The sequence below is a fragment of the Rhinoderma darwinii genome, chromosome 1 (genome assembly GCF_050947455.1).
Source record: "Rhinoderma darwinii isolate aRhiDar2 chromosome 1, aRhiDar2.hap1, whole genome shotgun sequence".
Taxonomy (NCBI): Eukaryota; Metazoa; Chordata; class Amphibia; order Anura; family Rhinodermatidae; genus Rhinoderma; species Rhinoderma darwinii.
The window spans coordinates 15,492,037-15,518,659 of NC_134687.1; the positions used below are offsets into that span (position 1 = coordinate 15,492,037).

Genomic DNA, 26,623 nt, shown 5'->3' on the forward strand with positions numbered 1-26,623 from the left:
ACACTACAGTATATATGATCAGCGCACAGTACTACTTCTCTACTAGTGTAATATAGAACACTACAGTATATGTGATCAGCGCACAGTACTACTTCTCTACTAGTGTCATATATAACAGTACAGTATATGTGATCAGCGCACAGTACTACTTCTCTACTAGTGTAATATATAACAGTACAGTATATGTGATCAGCGCACAGTACTACTTCTCTACTAGTGTAATATATAACACTACAGTATATGTGATCAGCGCACAGTACTACTTCTCTACTAGTGTAATATATAACACTACAGTATATGTGATCAGCGCACAGTACTACTTCTCTACTAGTGTAATATATAACACTACAGTATATGTGATCAGCGCACAGTACTACTTCTCTACTAGTGTAATATATAACACTACAGTATATGTGATCAGCGCACAGTACTACTTCTCTACTAGTGTAATATATAACACTACAGTATATGTGATCAGCGCACAGTACTACTTCTCTACTAGTGTAATATATAACACTACAGTATATATGATTAGCGCACAGTACTACTTCTCTACTAGTGTAATATATAACACTACAGTATATGTGATCAGCGCACAGTACTACTTCTCTACTAGTGTAATATATAACACTACAGTATATGTGATCAGCGCACAGTACTACTTCTCTACTAGTGTAATATATAACACTACAGTATATGTGATCAGCGCACAGTACTACTTCTCTACTAGTGTAATATATAACACACTACAGTATATGTGATCAGCGCACAGTACTACTTCTCTACTAGTGTAATATATAACACTTCAGTATATATGATCAGCGCACAGTACTACTTCTCTACTAGTGTAATATATAACACTACAGTATATGTGATCAGCGCACAGTACTACTTCTCTACTAGTGTAATATATAACACTACAGTATATGTGATCAGCGCACAGTACTACTTCTCTACCAGTGTAATATATAACACTACAGTATATGTGATCAGCGCACAGTACTACTTCTCTACTAGTGTAATATATAACACTACAGTATATGTGATCAGCGCACAGTACTACTTCTCTACTAGTGTAATATATAACAGTACAGTATATGTGATCAGCGCACAGTACTACTTCTCTACTAGTATAATATATAACACTACAGTATATGTGATCAGCGCACAGTACTACTTCTCTGCTAGTGTAATATAGAACACTACAGTATATGTGATCAGCGCACAGTACTACTTCTCTACTAGTGTAATATATATAACAGTACAGTATATATGATCAGCGCACAGTACTACTTCTCTACTAGTGTAATATATAACACTACAGTATATGTGATCAGCGCACAGTACTACTTCTCTACTAGTGTAATATATAACACTACAGTATATGTGATCAGCGCACAGTACTACTTCTCTACTAGTGTAATATATATATAACACTACAGTATGTGATCAGCGCACAGTACTACTTCTCTACTAGTGTAATATATAACACTACAGTATATGTGATCAGCGCACAGTACTACTTCTCTACTAGTGTAATATAGAACACTACAGTATATGTGATCAGCGCACAGTACTACTTCTCTACTAGTGTAATATATAACAATACAGTATATATGATCAGCGCACAGTACTACTTCTCTACTAGTGTAATATATAACACTACAGTATATGTGATCAGCGCACAGTACTACTTCTCTACTAGTATAATATATAACACTACAGTATGTGATCAGCGCACAGTACTACTTCTCTACTAGTGTAATATATAACACTACAGTATATGTGATCAGCACACAGTACTACTTCTCTACTAGTGTAATATATAACACTACAGTATATGTGATCAGCGCACAGTACTACTTCTCTACTAGTGTAATATATAACAATATAGTATATATGATCAGCGCACAGTACTACTTCTCTACTAGTGTAATATATAACACACTACAGTATATGTGATCAGCGCACAGTACTACTTCTCTACTAGTGTAATATATATATAACAGTACAGTATATGTGATCAGCGCACAGTACTACTTCTCTACTAGTGTAATATATAACACTACAGTATATGTGATCAGCGCACAGTACTACTTCTCTACTAGTGTAATATATAACACTACAGTATATGTGATCAGCGCACAGTACTACTTCTCTACCAGTGTAATATATAACACTACAGTATATGTGATCAGCGCACAGTACTACTTCTCTACCAGTGTAATATATAACACTACAGTATATGTGATCAGCGCACAGTACTACTTCTCTACTAGTGTAATATATAACACTACAGTATATGTGATCAGCGCACAGTACTTCTCTACTAGTGTAATATATAACACTACAGTATATGTGATCAGCGCACAGTACTACTTCTCTACTAGTGTAATATATAACACTACAGTATGCGATCAGCGCACAGTACTACTTCTCTACTAGTGTAATATATAACACTACAGTATATGTGATCAGCGCACAGTACTACTTCTCTACTAGTGTAATATATAACACACTACAGTATATGTGATCAGCGCACAGTACTACTTCTCTACTAGTGTAATATATAACACTACAGTATATGTGATCAGCGCACAGTACTACTTCTCTACTAGTGTAATATATAACACTACAGTATATGTGATCAGCGCACAGTACTACTTCTCTACTAGTGTAATATATAACACTACAGTATATATGATCAGCGCACAGTACTACTTCACTACTAGTGTAATATATAACACTACAGTATATGTGATCAGCGCACAGTACTACTTCTCTACTAGTATAATATATAACACTACAGTATATGTGATCAGCGCACAGTACTACTTCTCTGCTAGTGTAATATATAACACTACAGTATGTGATCAGCGCACAGTACTACTTCTCTACTAGTGTAATATATAACACTACAGTATGTGATCAGCGCACAGTACTACTTCTCTACTAGTATAATATATAACACTACAGTATATGTGATCAGCGCACAGTACTACTTCTCTACTAGTGTAATATATAACACTACAGTATGTGATCAGCGCACAGTACTACTTCTCTACTAGTATAATATATAACACTACAGTATATATGATCAGCGCACAGTACTACTTCTCTACTAGTGTAATATATAACACTACAGTATGTGATCAGCGCACAGTACTACTTCTCTACTAGTGTAATATATAACACTACAGTATGTGATCAGCGCACAGTACTACTTCTCTACTAGTATAATATATAACACTACAGTATATGTGATCAGCGCACAGTACTACTTCTCTACTAGTGTAATATATAACACTACAGTATGTGATCAGCGCACAGTACTACTTCTCTACTAGTGTAATATATAACACTACAGTATATGTGATCAGCGCACAGTACTACTTCTCTACTAGTGTAATATATAACACTACAGTATATATGATCAGCGCACAGTACTACTTCTCTACTAGTGTAATATATAACACTACAGTATATGTGATCAGCGCACAGTACTACTTCTCTACTAGTGTAATATATAACACTACAGTATATATGATCAGCGCACAGTACTACTTCACTACTAGTGTAATATATAACACTACAGTATATATGATCAGCGCACAGTACTACTTCACTACTAGTGTAATATATAACACTACAGTATATGTGATCAGCGCACAGTACTACTTCTCTACTAGTGTAATATATAACACTACAGTATATGTGATCAGCGCACAGTACTACTTCTCTACTAGTGTAATATATAACACTACAGTATGTGATCAGCGCACAGTACTACTTCTCTACTAGTATAATATATAACACTACAGTATATGTGATCAGCGCACAGTACTACTTCTCTACTAGTGTAATATATAACACTACAGTATGTGATCAGCGCACAGTACTACTTCTCTACTAGTATAATATATAACACTACAGTATATATGATCAGCGCACAGTACTACTTCTCTACTAGTGTAATATATAACACTACAGTATGTGATCAGCGCACAGTACTACTTCTCTACTAGTGTAATATATAACACTACAGTATGTGATCAGCGCACAGTACTACTTCTCTACTAGTATAATATATAACACTACAGTATATGTGATCAGCGCACAGTACTACTTCTCTACTAGTGTAATATATAACACTACAGTATGTGATCAGCGCACAGTACTACTTCTCTACTAGTGTAATATATAACACTACAGTATATGTGATCAGCGCACAGTACTACTTCTCTACTAGTGTAATATATAACACTACAGTATATGTGATCAGCGCACAGTACTACTTCTCTACTAGTGTAATATATAACACTACAGTATATATGATCAGCGCACAGTACTACTTCTCTACTAGTGTAATATATAACACTACAGTATATGTGATCAGCGCACAGTACTACTTCTCTACTAGTGTAATATATAACACTACAGTATATGTGATCAGCGCACAGTACTACTTCTCTACTAGTTATATAACACTACAGTATATGTGATCAGCGCACAGTACTACTTCTCTACTAGTATATATAACACTACAGTATATGTGATCAGCGCACAGTACTACTTCTCTACTAGTATAATATATAACACTACAGTATATGTGATCAGCGCACAGTACTACACTAGTGTAATATATAACACTACAGTATATGTGATCAGCGCACAGTACTACTTCTCTACTAGTGTAATATATAACACTACAGTATATATGATCAGCGCACAGTACTACTTCTCTACTAGTGTAATATATAACACTACAGTATATGTGATCAGCGCACAGTACTACTTCTCTACTAGTGTAATATATAACACTACAGTATATGTGATCAGCGCACAGTACTACTTCTCTACTAGTGTAATATATAACACTACAGTATATGTGATCAGCGCACAGTACTACTTCTCTACTAGTATAATATATAACACTACAGTATATGTGATCAGCGCACAGTACTACTTCTCTACTAGTGTAATATATAACACTACAGTATATGTGATCAGCGCACAGTACTACTTCTCTACTAGTGTAATATATAACACTACAGTATGTGATCAGCGCACAGTACTACTTCTCTACTAGTGTAATATATAACACTACAGTATATATGATCAGCGCACAGTACTACTTCTCTACTAGTGTAATATATAACACTACAGTATGTGATCAGCGCACAGTACTACTTCTCTACTAGTGTAATATATATAACAGTACAGTATATGTGATCAGCGCACAGTACTACTTCTCTACTAGTATAATATATAACACTACAGTATATGTGATCAGCGCACAGTACTACTTCTCTACTAGTGTAATATATATATATAACACTACAGTATGTGATCAGCGCACAGTACTACTTCTCTACTAGTGTAATATATAACACTACAGTATATGTGATCAGCGCACAGTACTACTTCTCTACTAGTATAATATATAACACTACAGTATATATGATCAGCGCACAGTACTACTTCTCTACTAGTGTAATATATAACAATACAGTATATATGATCAGCGCACAGTACTACTTCTCTACTAGTGTAATATATAACACTACAGTATATGTGATCAGCGCACAGTACTACTTCTCTACTAGTGTAATATATAACACTACAGTATATGTGATCAGCGCACAGTACTACTTCTCTACTAGTGTAATATATAACACTACAGTATATGTGATCAGCGCACAGTACTACTTCTCTACTAGTATAATATATAACACTACAGTATATGTGATCAGCGCACAGTACTACTTCTCTACTAGACTAATATATAACACTACAGTATATGTGATCAGCGCACAGTACTACTTCTCTACTAGTGTAATATATAACACTACAGTATATATGATCAGCGCACAGTACTACTTCTCTACTAGTGTAATATATAACACTACAGTATATGTGATCAGCGCACAGTACTACTTCTCTACTAGTGTAATATATAACACTACAGTATGTGATCAGCGCACAGTACTACTTCTCTACTAGTGTAATATATAACACTACAGTATATATGATCAGCGCACAGTACTACTTCTCTACTAGTGTAATATATAACACTACAGTATGTGATCAGCGCACAGTACTACTTCTCTACTAGTGTAATATATATAACAGTACAGTATATGTGATCAGCGCACAGTACTACTTCTCTACCAGTGTAATATATAACACTACAGTATATGTGATCAGCGCACAGTACTACTTCTCTACTAGTGTAATATATAACACTACAGTATATGCGATCAGCGCACAGTACTACTTCTCTACTAGTGTAATATATAACAGTACAGTATATGTGATCAGCGCACAGTACTACTTCTCTACTAGTGTAATATATAACACTACAGTATATGTGATCAGCGCACAGTACTACTTCTCTACTAGTGTAATATATAACACTACAGTATATGTGATCAGCGCACAGTACTACTTCTCTACTAGACTAATATATAACACTACAGTATATGTGATCAGCGCACAGTACTACTTCTCTACTAGTGTAATATATAACACTACAGTATATGTGATCAGCGCACAGTACTACTTCTCTGCTAGTGTAATATATAACACTACAGTATGTGATCAGCGCACAGTACTACTTCTCTACTAGTGTAATATATAACACTACAGTATATGTGATCAGTGCACAGTACTACTTCTCTGCTAGTGTAATATATAACACTACAGTATATGTGATCAGCGCACAGTACTACTTCTCTACTAGTGTAATATATAACACTACAGTATATATGATCAGCGCACAGTACTACTTCTCTGCTAGTGTAATATATAACACTACAGTATATGCGATCAGCGCACAGTACTACTTCTCTACTAGTGTAATATATAACACTACAGTATATGTGATCAGAGCACAGTACTACTTCTCTACTAGTGTAATATATAACACTACAGTATATGTGATCAGCGCACAGTACTACTTCTCTGCTAGTGTAATATATAACAGTACAGTATATGTGATCAGCGCACAGTACTACTTCTCTACCAGTGTAATATATAACACTACAGTATATGTGATCAGCGCACAGTACTACTTCTCTACTAGTATAATATATAACACTACAGTATATGTGATCAGCGCACAGTACTACTTCTCTACTAGACTAATATATAACACTACAGTATATGTGATCAGCGCACAGTACTACTTCTCTACTAGTGTAATATATAACACTACAGTATATGTGATCAGCGCACAGTACTACTTCTCTACTAGTGTAATATATAACACTACAGTATATGTGATCAGCGCACAGTACGACTTCTCTACTAGTGTAATATATAACACTACAGTATATGTGATCAGCGCACAGTACTACTTCTCTACTAGTGTAATATATAACACTACAGTATATGTGATCAGCGCACAGTACGACTTCTCTACTAGTGTAATATATAACACTACAGTATATGTGATCAGCGCACAGTACTACTTCTCTACTAGTGTAATATATAACACTACAGTATATATGATCAGCGCACAGTACTACTTCACTACTAGTGTAATATATAACACTACAGTATATGTGATCAGCGCACAGTACTACTTCTCTACTAGTGTAATATATAACACTACAGTATATGTGATCAGCGCACAGTACTACTTCTCTGCTAGTGTAATATATAACACTACAGTATGTGATCAGCGCACAGTACTACTTCTCTACTAGTGTAATATATAACACTACAGTATGTGATCAGCGCACAGTACTACTTCTCTACTAGTATAATATATAACACTACAGTATATGTGATCAGCGCACAGTACTACTTCTCTACTAGTGTAATATATAACACTACAGTATGTGATCAGCGCACAGTACTACTTCTCTACTAGTATAATATATAACACTACAGTATATACGATCAGCGCACAGTACTACTTCTCTACTAGTGTAATATATAACACTACAGTATGTGATCAGCGCACAGTACTACTTCTCTACTAGTGTAATATATAACACTACAGTATGTGATCAGCGCACAGTACTACTTCTCTACTAGTATAATATATAACACTACAGTATATGTGATCAGCGCACAGTACTACTTCTCTACTAGTGTAATATATAACACTACAGTATGTGATCAGCGCACAGTACTACTTCTCTACTAGTGTAATATATAACACTACAGTATATGTGATCAGCGCACAGTACTACTTCTCTACTAGTGTAATATATAACACTACAGTATATGTGATCAGCGCACAGTACTACTTCTCTACTAGTGTAATATATAACACTACAGTATATATGATCAGCGCACAGTACTACTTCACTACTAGTGTAATATATAACACTACAGTATATGTGATCAGCGCACAGTACTACTTCTCTACTAGTGTAATATATAACACTACAGTATATGTGATCAGCGCACAGTACTACTTCTCTACTAGTGTAATATATAACACTACAGTATGTGATCAGCGCACAGTACTACTTCTCTACTAGTATAATATATAACACTACAGTATATGTGATCAGCGCACAGTACTACTTCTCTACTAGTGTAATATATAACACTACAGTATATATGATCAGCGCACAGTACTACTTCTCTACTAGTGTAATATATAACACTACAGTATATGTGATCAGCGCACAGTACTACTTCTCTACTAGTGTAATATATAACACTACAGTATATGTGATCAGCGCACAGTACTACTTCTCTACTAGTGTAATATATAACACTACAGTATATATGATCAGCGCACAGTACTACTTCTCTACTAGTGTAATATATAACACTACAGTATGTGATCAGCGCACAGTACTACTTCTCTACTAGTGTAATATATAACACTACAGTATATGTGATCAGCGCACAGTACTACTTCTCTACTAGTGTAATATATAACAGTACAGTATATGTGATCAGCGCACAGTACTACTTCTCTACTAGTGTAATATATAACACACTACAGTATATGTGATCAGCGCACAGTACTACTTCTCTACTAGTGTAATATATAACACTACAGTATATGTGATCAGCGCACAGTACTACTTCTCTACTAGTGTAATATATAACACTACAGTATATGTGATCAGCGCACAGTACTACTTCTCTACTAGTGTAATATATAACACTACAGTATATATGATCAGCGCACAGTACTACTTCACTACTAGTGTAATATATAACACTACAGTATATGTGATCAGCGCACAGTACTACTTCTCTACTAGTGTAATATATAACACTACAGTATATGTGATCAGCGCACAGTACTACTTCTCTGCTAGTGTAATATATAACACTACAGTATGTGATCAGCGCACAGTACTACTTCTCTACTAGTGTAATATATAACACTACAGTATGTGATCAGCGCACAGTACTACTTCTCTACTAGTATAATATATAACACTACAGTATATGTGATCAGCGCACAGTACTACTTCTCTACTAGTGTAATATATAACACTACAGTATGTGATCAGCGCACAGTACTACTTCTCTACTAGTGTAATATATAACACTACAGTATATATGATCAGCGCACAGTACTACTTCTCTACTAGTGTAATATATAACACTACAGTATGTGATCAGCGCACAGTACTACTTCTCTACTAGTGTAATATATAACACTACAGTATGTGATCAGCGCACAGTACTACTTCTCTACTAGTATAATATATAACACTACAGTATATGTGATCAGCGCACAGTACTACTTCTCTACTAGTGTAATATATAACACTACAGTATGTGATCAGCGCACAGTACTACTTCTCTACTAGTGTAATATATAACACTACAGTATATGTGATCAGCGCACAGTACTACTTCTCTACTAGTGTAATATATAACACTACAGTATATATGATCAGCGCACAGTACTACTTCTCTACTAGTGTAATATATAACACTACAGTATATGTGATCAGCGCACAGTACTACTTCTCTACTAGTGTAATATATAACACTACAGTATATATGATCAGCGCACAGTACTACTTCACTACTAGTGTAATATATAACACTACAGTATATGTGATCAGCGCACAGTACTACTTCTCTACTAGTATAATATATAACACTACAGTATATGTGATCAGCGCACAGTACTACTTCTCTACTAGTGTAATATATAACACTACAGTATGTGATCAGCGCACAGTACTACTTCTCTACTAGTATAATATATAACACTACAGTATATGTGATCAGCGCACAGTACTACTTCTCTACTAGTGTAATATATAACACTACAGTATGTGATCAGCGCACAGTACTACTTCTCTACTAGTATAATATATAACACTACAGTATATATGATCAGCGCACAGTACTACTTCTCTACTAGTGTAATATATAACACTACAGTATGTGATCAGCGCACAGTACTACTTCTCTACTAGTGTAATATATAACACTACAGTATGTGATCAGCGCACAGTACTACTTCTCTACTAGTATAATATATAACACTACAGTATATGTGATCAGCGCACAGTACTACTTCTCTACTAGTGTAATATATAACACTACAGTATGTGATCAGCGCACAGTACTACTTCTCTACTAGTGTAATATATAACACTACAGTATATGTGATCAGCGCACAGTACTACTTCTCTACTAGTGTAATATATAACACTACAGTATATGTGATCAGCGCACAGTACTACTTCTCTACTAGTGTAATATATAACACTACAGTATATATGATCAGCGCACAGTACTACTTCTCTACTAGTGTAATATATAACACTACAGTATATGTGATCAGCGCACAGTACTACTTCTCTACTAGTGTAATATATAACACTACAGTATATGTGATCAGCGCACAGTACTACTTCTCTACTAGTGTAATATATAACACTACAGTATATGTGATCAGCGCACAGTACTACTTCTCTACTAGTGTAATATATAACACTACAGTATATGTGATCAGCGCACAGTACTACCTCTCTACTAGTGTAATATATAACACTACAGTATATGTGATCAGCGCACAGTACTACTTCTCTACTAGTGTAATATATAACACTACAGTATATATGATCAGCGCACAGTACTACTTCTCTACTAGTGTAATATATAACACTACAGTATATGTGATCAGCGCACAGTACTACTTCTCTACTAGTGTAATATATAACACTACAGTATATGTGATCAGCGCACAGTACTACTTCTCTACTAGTATAATATATAACACTACAGTATATGTGATCAGCGCACAGTACTACTTCTCTACTAGTGTAATATATAACACTACAGTATATGTGATCAGCGCACAGTACTACTTCTCTACTAGTGTAATATATAACACTACAGTATATATGATCAGCGCACAGTACTACTTCTCTACTAGTGTAATATATAACACTACAGTATATGTGATCAGCGCACAGTACTACTTCTCTACTAGTGTAATATATAACACTACAGTATATGTGATCAGCGCACAGTACTACTTCTCTACTAGTGTAATATATAACACTACAGTATATGTGATCAGCGCACAGTACTACTTCTCTACTAGTATAATATATAACACTACAGTATATGTGATCAGCGCACAGTACTACTTCTCTACTAGTGTAATATATAACACTACAGTATATGTGATCAGCGCACAGTACTACTTCTCTACTAGTGTAATATATAACACTACAGTATGTGATCAGCGCACAGTACTACTTCTCTACTAGTGTAATATATAACACTACAGTATATATGATCAGCGCACAGTACTACTTCTCTACTAGTGTAATATATAACACTACAGTATGTGATCAGCGCACAGTACTACTTCTCTACTAGTGTAATATATATAACAGTACAGTATATGTGATCAGCGCACAGTACTACTTCTCTACTAGTATAATATATAACACTACAGTATATGTGATCAGCGCACAGTACTACTTCTCTACTAGTATAATATATAACACTACAGTATATGTGATCAGCGCACAGTACTACTTCTCTACTAGTGTAATATATATATATAACACTACAGTATGTGATCAGCGCACAGTACTACTTCTCTACTAGTATAATATATAACACTACAGTATATGTGATCAGCGCACAGTACTACTTCTCTACTAGTGTAATATATAACACTACAGTATGTGATCAGCGCACAGTACTACTTCTCTACTAGTGTAATATATAACACTACAGTATATGTGATCAGCGCACAGTACTACTTCTCTACTAGTGTAATATATAACACTACAGTATATGTGATCAGCGCACAGTACTACTTCTCTACTAGTGTAATATATAACACTACAGTATATATGATCAGCGCACAGTACTACTTCTCTACTAGTGTAATATATAACACTACAGTATATGTGATCAGCGCACAGTACTACTTCTCTACTAGTGTAATATATAACACTACAGTATATGTGATCAGCGCACAGTACTACTTCTCTACTAGTGTAATATATAACACTACAGTATATGTGATCAGTGCACAGTACTACTTCTCTACTAGTGTAATATATAACACTACAGTATATGTGATCAGCGCACAGTACTACCTCTCTACTAGTGTAATATATAACACTACAGTATATGTGATCAGCGCACAGTACTACTTCTCTACTAGTGTAATATATAACACTACAGTATATATGATCAGCGCACAGTACTACTTCTCTACTAGTGTAATATATAACACTACAGTATATGTGATCAGCGCACAGTACTACTTCTCTACTAGTGTAATATATAACACTACAGTATATGTGATCAGCGCACAGTACTACTTCTCTACTAGTATAATATATAACACTACAGTATATGTGATCAGCGCACAGTACTACTTCTCTACTAGTGTAATATATAACACTACAGTATATGTGATCAGCGCACAGTACTACTTCTCTACTAGTGTAATATATAACACTACAGTATATATGATCAGCGCACAGTACTACTTCTCTACTAGTGTAATATATAACACTACAGTATATGTGATCAGCGCACAGTACTACTTCTCTACTAGTGTAATATATAACACTACAGTATATGTGATCAGCGCACAGTACTACTTCTCTACTAGTGTAATATATAACACTACAGTATATGTGATCAGCGCACAGTACTACTTCTCTACTAGTATAATATATAACACTACAGTATATGTGATCAGCGCACAGTACTACTTCTCTACTAGTGTAATATATAACACTACAGTATATGTGATCAGCGCACAGTACTACTTCTCTACTAGTGTAATATATAACACTACAGTATGTGATCAGCGCACAGTACTACTTCTCTACTAGTGTAATATATAACACTACAGTATATATGATCAGCGCACAGTACTACTTCTCTACTAGTGTAATATATAACACTACAGTATGTGATCAGCGCACAGTACTACTTCTCTACTAGTGTAATATATATAACAGTACAGTATATGTGATCAGCGCACAGTACTACTTCTCTACTAGTATAATATATAACACTACAGTATATGTGATCAGCGCACAGTACTACTTCTCTACTAGTGTAATATATATATATATAACACTACAGTATGTGATCAGCGCACAGTACTACTTCTCTACTAGTGTAATATATAACACTACAGTATATGTGATCAGCGCACAGTACTACTTCTCTACTAGTATAATATATAACACTACAGTATATATGATCAGCGCACAGTACTACTTCTCTACTAGTGTAATATATAACAATACAGTATATATGATCAGCGCACAGTACTACTTCTCTACTAGTGTAATATATAACACTACAGTATATGTGATCAGCGCACAGTACTACTTCTCTACTAGTGTAATATATAACACTACAGTATATGTGATCAGCGCACAGTACTACTTCTCTACTAGTGTAATATATAACACTACAGTATATGTGATCAGCGCACAGTACTACTTCTCTACTAGTATAATATATAACACTACAGTATATGTGATCAGCGCACAGTACTACTTCTCTACTAGACTAATATATAACACTACAGTATATGTGATCAGCGCACAGTACTACTTCTCTACTAGTGTAATATATAACACTACAGTATATATGATCAGCGCACAGTACTACTTCTCTACTAGTGTAATATATAACACTACAGTATATGTGATCAGCGCACAGTACTACTTCTCTACTAGTGTAATATATAACACTACAGTATGTGATCAGCGCACAGTACTACTTCTCTACTAGTGTAATATATAACACTACAGTATATATGATCAGCGCACAGTACTACTTCTCTACTAGTGTAATATATAACACTACAGTATGTGATCAGCGCACAGTACTACTTCTCTACTAGTGTAATATATATAACAGTACAGTATATGTGATCAGCGCACAGTACTACTTCTCTACCAGTGTAATATATAACACTACAGTATATGTGATCAGCGCACAGTACTACTTCTCTACTAGTGTAATATATAACACTACAGTATATGCGATCAGCGCACAGTACTACTTCTCTACTAGTGTAATATATAACACTACAGTATATGCGATCAGCGCACAGTACTACTTCTCTACTAGTGTAATATATAACAGTACAGTATATGTGATCAGCGCACAGTACTACTTCTCTACTAGTGTAATATATAACACTACAGTATATGTGATCAGCGCACAGTACTACTTCTCTACTAGTGTAATATATAACACTACAGTATATGTGATCAGCGCACAGTACTACTTCTCTACTAGACTAATATATAACACTACAGTATATGTGATCAGCGCACAGTACTACTTCTCTACTAGTGTAATATATAACACTACAGTATATGTGATCAGCGCACAGTACTACTTCTCTGCTAGTGTAATATATAACACTACAGTATATGTGATCAGCGCACAGTACTACTTCTCTACTAGTGTAATATATAACACTACAGTATATGTGATCAGTGCACAGTACTACTTCTCTGCTAGTGTAATATATAACACTACAGTATATGTGATCAGCGCACAGTACTACTTCTCTACTAGTGTAATATATAACACTACAGTATATATGATCAGCGCACAGTACTACTTCTCTGCTAGTGTAATATATAACACTACAGTATATGCGATCAGCGCACAGTACTACTTCTCTACTAGTGTAATATATAACACTACAGTATATGTGATCAGAGCACAGTACTACTTCTCTACTAGTGTAATATATAACACTACAGTATATGTGATCAGCGCACAGTACTACTTCTCTGCTAGTGTAATATATAACAGTACAGTATATGTGATCAGCGCACAGTACTACTTCTCTACCAGTGTAATATATAACACTACAGTATATGTGATCAGCGCACAGTACTACTTCTCTACTAGTATAATATATAACACTACAGTATATGTGATCAGCGCACAGTACTACTTCTCTACTAGACTAATATATAACACTACAGTATATGTGATCAGCGCACAGTACTACTTCTCTACTAGTGTAATATATAACACTACAGTATATGTGATCAGCGCACAGTACTACTTCTCTACTAGTGTAATATATAACACTACAGTATATGTGATCAGCGCACAGTACGACTTCTCTACTAGTGTAATATATAACACTACAGTATATGTGATCAGCGCACAGTACTACTTCTCTACTAGTGTAATATATAACACTACAGTATATGTGATCAGCGCACAGTACGACTTCTCTACTAGTGTAATATATAACACTACAGTATATACGATCAGCGCACAGTACTACTTCTCTGCTAGTGTAATATATAACACTACAGTATATGTGATCAGCGCACAGTACTACTTCTCTACTAGTGTAATATATAACACTACAGTATATATGATCAGCGCACAGTACTACTTCTCTGCTAGTGTAATATATAACACTACAGTATATGTGATCAGAGCACAGTACTACTTCTCTACTAGTGTAATATATAACACTACAGTATATGTGATCAGCGCACAGTACTACTTCTCTGCTAGTGTAATATATAACAGTACAGTATATGTGATCAGCGCACAGTACTACTTCTCTACTAGTGTAATATATAACACTACAGTATATGTGATCAGCGCACAGTACGACTTCTCTACTAGTGTAATATATAACACTGCAGTATATGTGATCAGCGCACAGTACTACTTCTCTACTAGTGTAATATATAACACTACAGTATGTGATCAGCGCACAGTACTACTTCTCTACTAGTATAATATATAACACTACAGTATATGTGATCAGCGCACAGTACTACTTCTCTACTAGTGTAATATATAACACTACAGTATATGTGATCAGCGCACAGTACTACTTCTCTACTAGTGTAATATATAACACACTACAGCATATATCCGTGCACAGTACTACTTCTGCATGTAATGTCAATGACCACAACTTAATCCCTGTAGGGACGCTGTCCTGTCCTATAGAGCCCCTGTGATTGTGGGTATCTTGTGTGTGGCCTCCCGCACAGTACCACTTCTTCACTATATTGGAGCATCTCTTCGTGTTTATCCTCCATGATTTATAGCAGTAGGAATGAATGGGCTTTGACGGTGAATGAATTGGAGTGAGACCCCGGCATAGTAACGCTCCTGGTTACACCATAGGAGACTGAATACACAGCAGTCCATACATTGACTCTTTTTAGAATCCTCTGCAAAATCAGCTCTTGGAATTTTCTCCTTTAAAAAGACGCGTTTCGCATTCTAATAGCCAAAAGGGCGGTCATTATTGTGGTTGACAGGTCGTCTCCTTGTAAAGACGTTGCCCTCTGGAACCTCTCATCTTCTTCAGACACCTCTCCGCTAATGTTCCTGGTGCTCGCTCAACTAAGCGCCCCGCTCGCAGCCCCCCTGCACACAAGACGCAAATGCTGCAGATTTTCTGCGTAGAAAAGCCGCACACGAAATACACTCCCAGCCATGTGAATGAGGACCCGTCACCTCTCCTGGCAGGTCTGTTTTACTAAATACTTGTATTCCCCATTAAATAATTCTGGAGCCTCTTTTCTCAGAACTCTGCATTGTGTTGTTCCTCTGTTATTCCTCCTAGAAAGTTAAGAATAAATTTACAACAGGGTGTTACCAATTCCCTTGTCAAATGGGCGTGTCCCTACAGTCACTGTCAGCACTGATTGGACATTCTCAGTGTAGGAACACACCCAACTAATGGCACCCAGTTGTCAATTAATTCATAAATTTCCAATAGGAATAACAGAGGAATGCCACAACATAAAAGGTCTAAAAAGATGCTCTAGAATAGTTATTTCAAATATTTATTAAACAGATGTCAGGAGAAGGTTTTCCACTTCTGAAACTTCCGAATATACTTTTTGCTTAAATTCCTCATCCATTTTCAAGACCTCAGCTTGCCGTTATTGAATTGGAACAGGCTGAAGACTTGTATAAGGTTCTTCTCACATCACGATAGTGATGTTCGCTTAGTGTGCGTGCTGGGAAAAGCTCCCGGAAAACACATATCCATAGGGCTCTATTAACCCGACGAAGGCCAAAACCATGTCCTTTAGGGTTGTATTCTACAAACGTCATCTTTGGCAGCAGGAGTATCACTGTAGGATAACGGCGGACCCCAATATAAGTCAATGAGGTCTGTCAGTCAATGTTTGTATCAGTCATGTAAAAGGAAGCAATGACGCCAATACCTCAGACCCTAGATGTAAATAAGAATGTTCCCATTCACTGAAAGCAAGCAGAGATTGAAACAAAGTATATCGGAAATGAGGGGGGGGGGACCACACGACTGTCAGTGGAACAAATTGCAGATGACTTCTGGGTAAATGGTATTCATACAGGGATAGACAAGGAGATCTCCCCGAGTGGGGGAAGGGATGTGACAATACTTGGACCATCACAGGAATTTGTATGGTTAATTTTTGAGCAATTTTATTATCATTATGAACATCTATTCTGATCGGTTTTCTTCCTGGAAAGGATCCGAGAAAGTAAAAAACACATTGTATGCAAACCCAGATAATATTATACTCAATGCCAATCAGCTGCCGTTCAGCCTGAAAGTCAGAGAGCATGTGAGATAAGAAACAGAGGGATCGAAAGAGAGCGAAGGCCGTCCATACGAACGGATCATCATCTCCTTGTGCTGGGCAGTTAAATGCCATCTATTGTTCCCAGTTATCAGCCATAGCAGAAAACATTTTGCCTATCCCTGATCTCGGTTTTCTCCCGTTCAGCGTCACAAAACAGAAAAGGCCAAAATCAATACCCTAGAGAAACGCACTAAACTAATGACAGTCCGGGGACGTCCCCACTAATAATTGTAGGCAGGGGAAACACGACCGGACGCTGCATTATCAAAGGTTCTCATTTCATAGACAGCAGTTCCTCAATTTGGGGCGAGACGGGCGTAGAATTTGTGTTTTTTACTTCCTACAAAAGTGGTGAAAAATCCTGAAAAGAGAAGATTGATTGACACAACGACGGCCGACTTCGCGCAGTTACCTGAACGATCTACTATAGCATGAGGTTTCATTTTTGGTTCTCTTTGGGTTCTCCGTAAAGGGGTTTATCCGTTTTATGTAACTAAAAGGAGTGGCCTCAGCAGATAGGATCGGCGGCGGCGATCAGCCGATCGTCACGGGTCCGGTGCTCGTCACCCCTGGCAGAACAGCCAATTTTGTCGGAAGAAGCCGCAGACAGCCAGACACGTCTCTTGCAGCAGTCGCTTATGTAGCATTACATGGCGGCCATTGGGATGTAATACATGGAAAGCTCGAATCCGCCAGAGCGGCTGTCCAATCCGGCTCATACCATGTGGGTGGACCCCCCCCCCTATGACGACCAGTTGTCTAGATAAGACAACCCCTTAAAGGTCTCCTTACTCTGGCCAATTATTATAATCGTTAGTTTCTGGGCAATCCTATTGGGTACGGGCGCACATTGCGGACACGAATAGGACATGTTCTATATTTTGCAGATCATTTCTACGGACCGGGACACACACACACACACACACCGGTAAATATACGGAAAGGTGTCCGTGGCCTAAAGTAATGAATGGGTCCGCAATTTCATCCGTAATTACGGTCGTGTGCGTGGGGCTTTAGGTCGGGTTTCCACAGGTCGGATACGCTGCGTAAAAACTATGCAGCGTATCCAACCGGGAACCCGCAGCACATTCCATCCGTAAAACCGCATCACATTATGGTGCGGTTTTTCGTGCAGAATCCCCGCAGTGGAAAGCAGCGCTGAAAGACAAAAAAAAAAAAGTTTATACTCACCCCCTCCCTCTTCTGTGCGTAGTCCGGCCTCCTAAGATGACATTGCAGGCCTGTGATTGGCTGCAGCGGTCACGTGGGATAAAACGTCATCCCAGGAGGCCAGACTGCAGGGAGTTCTGGGTAAGTATGAATTGATTCCCCCCCCCCGAGTTACGATTTTAGCGGTAGAATCGCTGCGATTCCGCCGCAAATGTCGCAACACTTGGCTTTCTGTTGCGCAACAGAAAAGCAACGAAAACGCAGCATAAATTGACATGCTGCGGATTTAAATTTACGCTGCGTTTTTTTCCCGCAGCGTGGGCATGAGATTTTCTAAATCTCATCCACTTTGCTGCTACAGTAAACTCTGCAGAATTTCCGCACAGAATTCCGTTGCGGAAATTCTGCAGCATTTACGCTACGTGGGAACCCGGCCTTATAGTAATCACAGCGGAGGGCTTGCTACAATTAGGCGAAATTCACACGAGCATGTGTGTTTTGCACGCGCAAAAAAACGCAGCTTTTTTTTGCGCATTGCAGTTCCGTGTGTCGTATGTGTTTGGTGCGTGGTTTTCACGCATATGCCATCTTTATGACACGCGGTTTCGATGCTTAGAAACTGCAATGAATGTGGTGCGTTTTTTTTCCCTTCATTTAACAACTGTAGCGCGAATCACACGCGACACACGGAAGTGCTTCGGTGTGCTGTGCGAGATTTTCACGCACCCATTGACTTCAATGGGTGCGTGATGCGCGAAAAAAGCCCAAGTATAGGACATGTCGTCAGTTTTACGCAGCGGACTCACGCTGCGTGAAAATCCCGGAATGTCTGAATGGCCCCATTGACTAACATAGGTCCGTGCGACGCGCGTGATTTTCACGGACGTGAACTACGCTCGTGTAAATAAGGCCCAATATCCATACTAGACATTTTACCGGCACTGACACACTGTAGCAAACTATAAGGGCAAAGGAGAGAGATTTGCGCTGCTGCTGTATAGATCTCACAGAGGATTGTCTAGATTATGGTAACAAACCCTCAGCTGTGAGAAGTATTATATTCCGAGGAATCCGCTGGGAATAATCTATGGTCAGTTTTATATTCTCCCCAAAAAAAAGTCATCAAGATGTCCGAGGAGCCGGCGGTCGTGTAAGGCGCATCCTGTTTATAAGCCACGCGCTGATGCATTATGGATTCTGATCGAGTACCACGTCCCCTCTCCATCCCCCCTTGGACTTCTACACAAATCTAAAAATGACTGACAACATTGATCGGCTTGTTTTCTCTGGCCCATAGCAACCATTCACTGCTATAAATACACACGGTTGCTATGGGCAATACCGCCTATTCTACGGTTACTATGGTAACAATCTCTGTAGCGTCAATAGCAGTGGGACAACCTGTTGCCAAACCATAGACCATTGCAGCCGTTCACGCCGTAACAGTTTACCATCTAGTCCCAACCTAGTATGCTACCTAATAAGCCTGTGAGGGGATGCTGGGAGTAGTAGTCCCACAGCCGCAGCTTGTATTTCTACACATTCCCTATGGAGAAGCAGCACCTTATTGTGAAACTACAACTCTCACAACGCTTTGCAGCGAGGACCGCAGGTTAACCAACGGCCGGAATGTAAGTCTTACATCAGAAGACTGCGGTGACTCATTTCCAGCTGACTCTTCCTCCTGATTATACCACAAAGGAATCGATTATTCATCTCTTCTCCTGAACCGAAACGTATCTAAAACATAGCAACGACCCTAGAAAACGAGCGGCAAAGTAAATACGATCTGGGCCTCATTTATCAAAAATGGGCCTTGTTGCCCATAGCAACCAATCACAGCTCAGCTTTCATTTTTCTAGAGCCATTTAAGAAATGAAAGATGCGCTCTGATTGGTTGCTATGCGCAACATGTCTAGTTTTAGGATTACGGACGATTGAGTGGCATTGACGCAGACGCAACGTGCCCCGCCGACACCTTGGTCGGTGCGGCAGTCAATTTGCTAGTTAATGGCCGCACGATTTTGCAGCCATACAGCGGTTTCACCCGCAAAAACAACGCATGGCCATTAACAAGCAATTTGACAGCCGCGCCAAAATAGTGTCCTGTGGCGGCTGTCAGCCTTACCCTTATGGCTTGTCCACATGTAACGGATTTGCTGCAGAAAATGTATGCAGCGTTTACGCATCAACTAGCAGACAATCCGCTGCGGGAAACAAATGCAGCATTTCACGCGTTTTTTACTGCGGAAAATAGTGCGGATTTATTATTCACGCGTTGCAATTTGGATAGGGTTCTAACACCTCATTTGCAGCTTGTGAATGGAACATTAGAGTTTAGACCGTTTTGATAAACGAGGACAGGATATCATGACCAATTACAACCGATGCTTGTGCCCGAGGGAGCAAAGACCGCGACTCCCCTGCCCACATAACGCTGGGTGTACGAAGACGACTTACGTCACGCCATGTGCAACAGGTTAAACCACGGCGCAATTTTATACCTTACCGAGGCTCTGGTCACATGTTTACGGTACTTTATAAAGATACGATCAGGGGAAAAAAAACCACTTATTAGGCACTGATCACATCTGCGTCGGAGCCGCCAATACAAATTCAATCGTTTTTGACAGAAAAAACCAGCCCAGCGTGCAGCGCTATTTTTCCCAGCAAATGACAAGAACCGCGCCAGACAGGATAGACCCCATTACAAGTCAATAGGGCTCGTCAGGCGCCGTGGGTATCCATCGTATGAAAGATCTGACAGAACGTAGCCGGACGCTATTCCTGTAGGTTTCTATGGGGCCAATGTTGGACAGGATGGAACCCAAGAGCATAGCCTGCAGTCACAAAAAAACGTATACAAGATGGTAGCTACCGTAGAAAGAAATCATCGAGATTCGAGGCCACCATTCCAAGGGCCGTCACCCAGCTATTCCAGGCTCCTGAAGAGAAAATTACCCGAACATTTAGGGTTAGTTAGGGACTTTGTGAAATAGTGACCTCCGCCGTCCGCAGCATCACAAATTATTCTGGAATGGCGCTCTACAGGCCAAAGCGGCCACGTAGCTCCGATCTTAAAACGATACAAGCACCCTGGAAAATCGGGCCCATGTATCAAATCGTTCACCCGAGAAAAAGCGTTCTTGTTGCCCGTAGCAACCAGAGTTCCACATTAATTTTCTAAACCGCTGTGGTGAAAATGAAACGTGGTCTCAGTCCGGTTGCTAACGGCAACACTTTCAGATTGTTTTCACACAGGAGATTCGTTGCGTAAATTACACAGTGATGTCACCGAACCGGGCGGAGCCATCTATGCAAATGAACGCAATTATTATAGCAAGGAGCGGGAGATAGTCGCCTCACATTACTCCATACAGGCAGCCATTTACGGGGGCGGAGTTAAAGGTATCGGACATCTTAGCATTTCAACCTGAAGAAGTCTCCGGCTGCTCCAAACCTACAACTCCCATCATGCCATGACAACCACAGCCCGATGGGAGGTTGTCTAGCAACAGCCGGAGATCCACAGGTTTAGCCTTCGAGGTTCAGACCTTCATAGCGGATCATAGATTTGGCGGAAGCCATTAATTGTCATAAACCTCTAACATATTTTGGGTTTTCTCACCTCAGTGACTCATCGTGGTAAATCTAAGAATCGGAATTCATCCCTCAAAACGTCGAGTATTCTTTCACTTCCTTTGCGGATATTGTAATACTATTGTGGTGAACGGTGATAAAACGCACGTAAAAGATATACGAAAAAGTCCTCTCAAAGCCGCCATTACAGCCCCATAAGGGCTGTCACCCAGCTTTTCCAGGCTTCTAAAGGGGGAAATCTCACTACAAGCAGATTTGCTATTCAAGATTATAGGGAACCCCGATTAATACGGCGCCACTACCGATAACGAGCATTAGCATATGCAAACGATCGAGATTGACACGTCGACCTGTAGACTCCAGACACGAACAAGTCTGTAGATTGTAAGCTCTTATGATCAGATCCCTCTTTCGATGCCAGTCCTGGACTTTCCTAGAACGCTGATTGGCTAATTGACCGATTTCCCCACAGATATGTGAGATGGGGATAAATTGCTGCCCCTGTGGAATCTATAAGTGTCCGCCATGTTAATGGTCACCCAGCGGTTTGTGAGAAATGGAACGTGGAGGGAGGATACGGCCGCGTGAATCTACATTACGATTTATTTAGCCGTTCCTATACACAAGAGAGACACCAGAGAGACGGCAGCCATCACCGTATTGACAGGCACGGGCCGTCTAAACAGATTAGGGTTTTTTCGAAAATTTATTTATGCCAATTATGTCCAGGATCTGCTGACGGGGGATCTAATATGTATGGACAGCTTTAGATTGTAAGCTCCGCGTAATTTTGGAGCTTCGGAAAGATTGTCGCCGTATAAATATTGGGTATTAAAAAGGACATGATCGTGACGGCCGGCATCGCCACCCGTCCTCTCTTCCGGGAAGTGGCCTTTAACATTTTATGGACGGCGCCGCCGCCGCCGCATGAAACAGTTTATGTAATAAAAAAATTAAATAAAAAAAATAAAAAAAGAATGTGAAGTAAAGGAACAAATGTACAGACTGAAAACAGGGCGTCTCTGCCAAATGACCCCGGGGATCGGCAAACAGAATAGGAAAGAGTGAGACGGCGCAGGCAGGGACGGGGTTAACAGATCCCAGGCCTGGTCCTGGGGGGTGAGATGGGTCTCGCTTGTTGACATGCCGCATCCCAAGTGGAACCTCCCAGCAGCACAGAGCAACATGAGCACTTAGGATAGATACATCTGCTGTCATACAGACATCCTCTACATTGTCATATATGCAATGCAGCACATAGCAGAAGTTTAAAGAGCCCCCACACCCATCACCCCAATATCTCCAGACACCCCCAACAGTTACATGACATGGGTCCCTGAGGGATAAACAAGGGGATGGGCAAAATAGAAGATATAGAAATGTAGGCGATCTGCTGCTCACCCTCCAGGGATCCGGTGATCTGCAGCAGGGAATCCGGCGCAAACGATCCAGTATCGTGAGGATGGGATCGAGCGACCTAGTGCAGCAATCCAATACAAGGAAAGGGTGCAGGGATCCAGTGACCTAGTGCAGGGATCCAGTGATCTAGTGCGGGGATCCAGGGACAGCTTGTTTTTCTCTCTCCAGGTGGTGTGAGACCTCGTCCCAGATGTTAAAAATCCAACAGCGGGGGGGTGAGAGGCAGCAACACCCGAATCCTGGCAGGACAAGGAGTTAATGCAGCCTCATTGTGGCCCTGTGCCCCCTCTAGGGCCCGTAGGGTGGGAAGGGGGTATGCAGGAGGGTGTGCTTGCTACAGCCCTGTGTGATCCGCCATGATGCTTGTGCACAGAGAGGGAAGCAGCAAACCAACCGTGCACACAGCAGTGCCAGAACCTGGGAGCAGCGCCTGTCAATCACTCCCTCCCGCCACGCCTTCTCTACGCCCGGGGCTCAGACAAGCACTCCCCCTTTCAGTAACACTGCCGTCAAGTCACTCCTTGACCACGCCCCTTAAAAGTTATAATACCGCAAGGTCACTCCCCGACAACGCCCCTTCTGAGCAACACCGCGCCTAGGCAATACCTGACCACACCCCTTCTCATGAACACTGCCGGCCAGCAAGCCCATGACCACACCCCTACTGTGCAACACAGCCGTCCGTCAATCCCTGACCACACCCCTTCTCCGTAACACTGCTGTCCCGTCACTCTCTGACCACGCCCCCTCTCCGCAACACAGCCGGCCAGACACTCCCTAACCACGCCCCCTCCAGCTGCGCGGCCTGTCAATCACTTGTCGGACACGCCCCCGTCCACAGCTGCACTCCCACACATTACAAGAGCCCCGCATCCTGTCACAATCAGGACATTGTTTCCTCCACGCAGCTCCACAGAGGATCCAGTCTATTCTGTTGTATTTTACAGTTCAGGAGGCCTTGAGATGTGTATGAGGGGATTATCACACCCCCTGGCACCAATGGCATCTACAGGTGCCCCCCTTTTACAGCTGGCAGCACAGAAAACGTTGTGTATTCTCCGGCCGTACGCACCACGTCACACCAATCATAGACGTGTCGCCACATTGACGATGCTGTACGCTATTGCGCAGGAGGGACGGACGCATTTACGTGATACGTTTAAAAAAATGTTTGCGCTCGCTACTTCTTGTCATCTCTAGCGGAATGTTCCAGGAGAATTTTATTTGAGTTTTATCATTTTAAAGTCAAAGAGTTCCGCCGGGCGCCGCTTGTCTCCGATGTTCAACAAAACCTGCGCTTCCGGCATTTTCGTTCTTTTGACGGAGCAGAACAACAGAATGCCGAACGCAGATGTGAACAGGGACTTACTGATTATTATCGTTCTCATGGACGGAGCGTTTCAATAGGTTTATATCCTGCTCCTGGATATTGGTCCCTGGTCTAAAGTGAAGATGAGGGCGGAGCCGTGACGGGCAGGGCGGAGCGCTCAGCCTTTAGGATCCATTTACGCTGCTTACATGGAGGGTGCTGTGCTTTCCATTTAATGAATTCCCACGTAGCGTAAATACTGCGGATTCAATTCAATGGGAAGGTAAAAACCGTAACGGATAGCAGATGTTGCATTTTTTTTGGCGGCAGAAAAGCTAAAATTTCACCGTAAAAATCAAAACTCTGAAAGAAAAAAAAAATCTTGTACTTACCCAAAATTCTGTGTTTCTTCATCCAGGCCGGTCTCCTGGGATGACGTTTCATCCCATGTGATCGCTGCAACCAATCAAATGGTATTAACCCCTTCCCGACATTTCACGTATCCATACGCCAAAGTCGGGTAGGGGAAGTATGGAACGCAGCATTTAAATCATGAGAAAGAGGGGGGCGACCCCCTCTAACAGCTCATCTCGCCTAACCTCATCAGCGCCGGCTGTACTGGTACCTTGTCCTGGTACATGGGTACTGGTGTGGCATCTCCCTGGTCTTGTACTTGACACACAATATGTTGCTGCTAGATTGTGCCCTGCTCTCACCCCTTCTGAGTGTTTGCCCAAGCAGAGTCGTAGGGAGGCCTCTCAGGTTTCTTCTAGCAGTGCCGCATGCCGCAGGACTTCTGGGAGCGAGGCAGTTGAAGAGTGGGACGCTGGTATAAAAATTATCCAGGTAGAGGTGGTGACCCTGGTCCAGCAGTGGGTGCACCAAATCCCACACAATTTTTGTATTAACTCCCAGTAAGGGGGGGGCATTCTGGGGGCTGAATACTGGTGTCCTTCCCTTCATATATCCTAAACCTGTAAGTATACCCTGATGCACTCTCGCAGCTTATACATCTTCACGCCATACCTTGCCCTCTTACCCG

The 26,623-nt window shown here is 39.9% G+C and overlaps 1 protein-coding gene across 2 annotated transcripts in view; it reads right to left on the reverse strand.

Annotated features, from left to right (window-relative positions):
- Positions 1–24,695, reverse strand: part of PTPRA (protein tyrosine phosphatase receptor type A) — a 175,028-nt gene extending 150,333 nt beyond the window's left edge. For both annotated transcript variants that reach the window (XM_075855851.1, XM_075855841.1), the window contains exon 1: positions 24,255–24,695. The gene's annotated coding sequence lies outside the window, so the exon portion shown is untranslated. The remainder of the gene's footprint in view (positions 1–24,254) is intronic.
- Between the last annotated feature and the right edge of the window lie 1,928 nt (positions 24,696–26,623).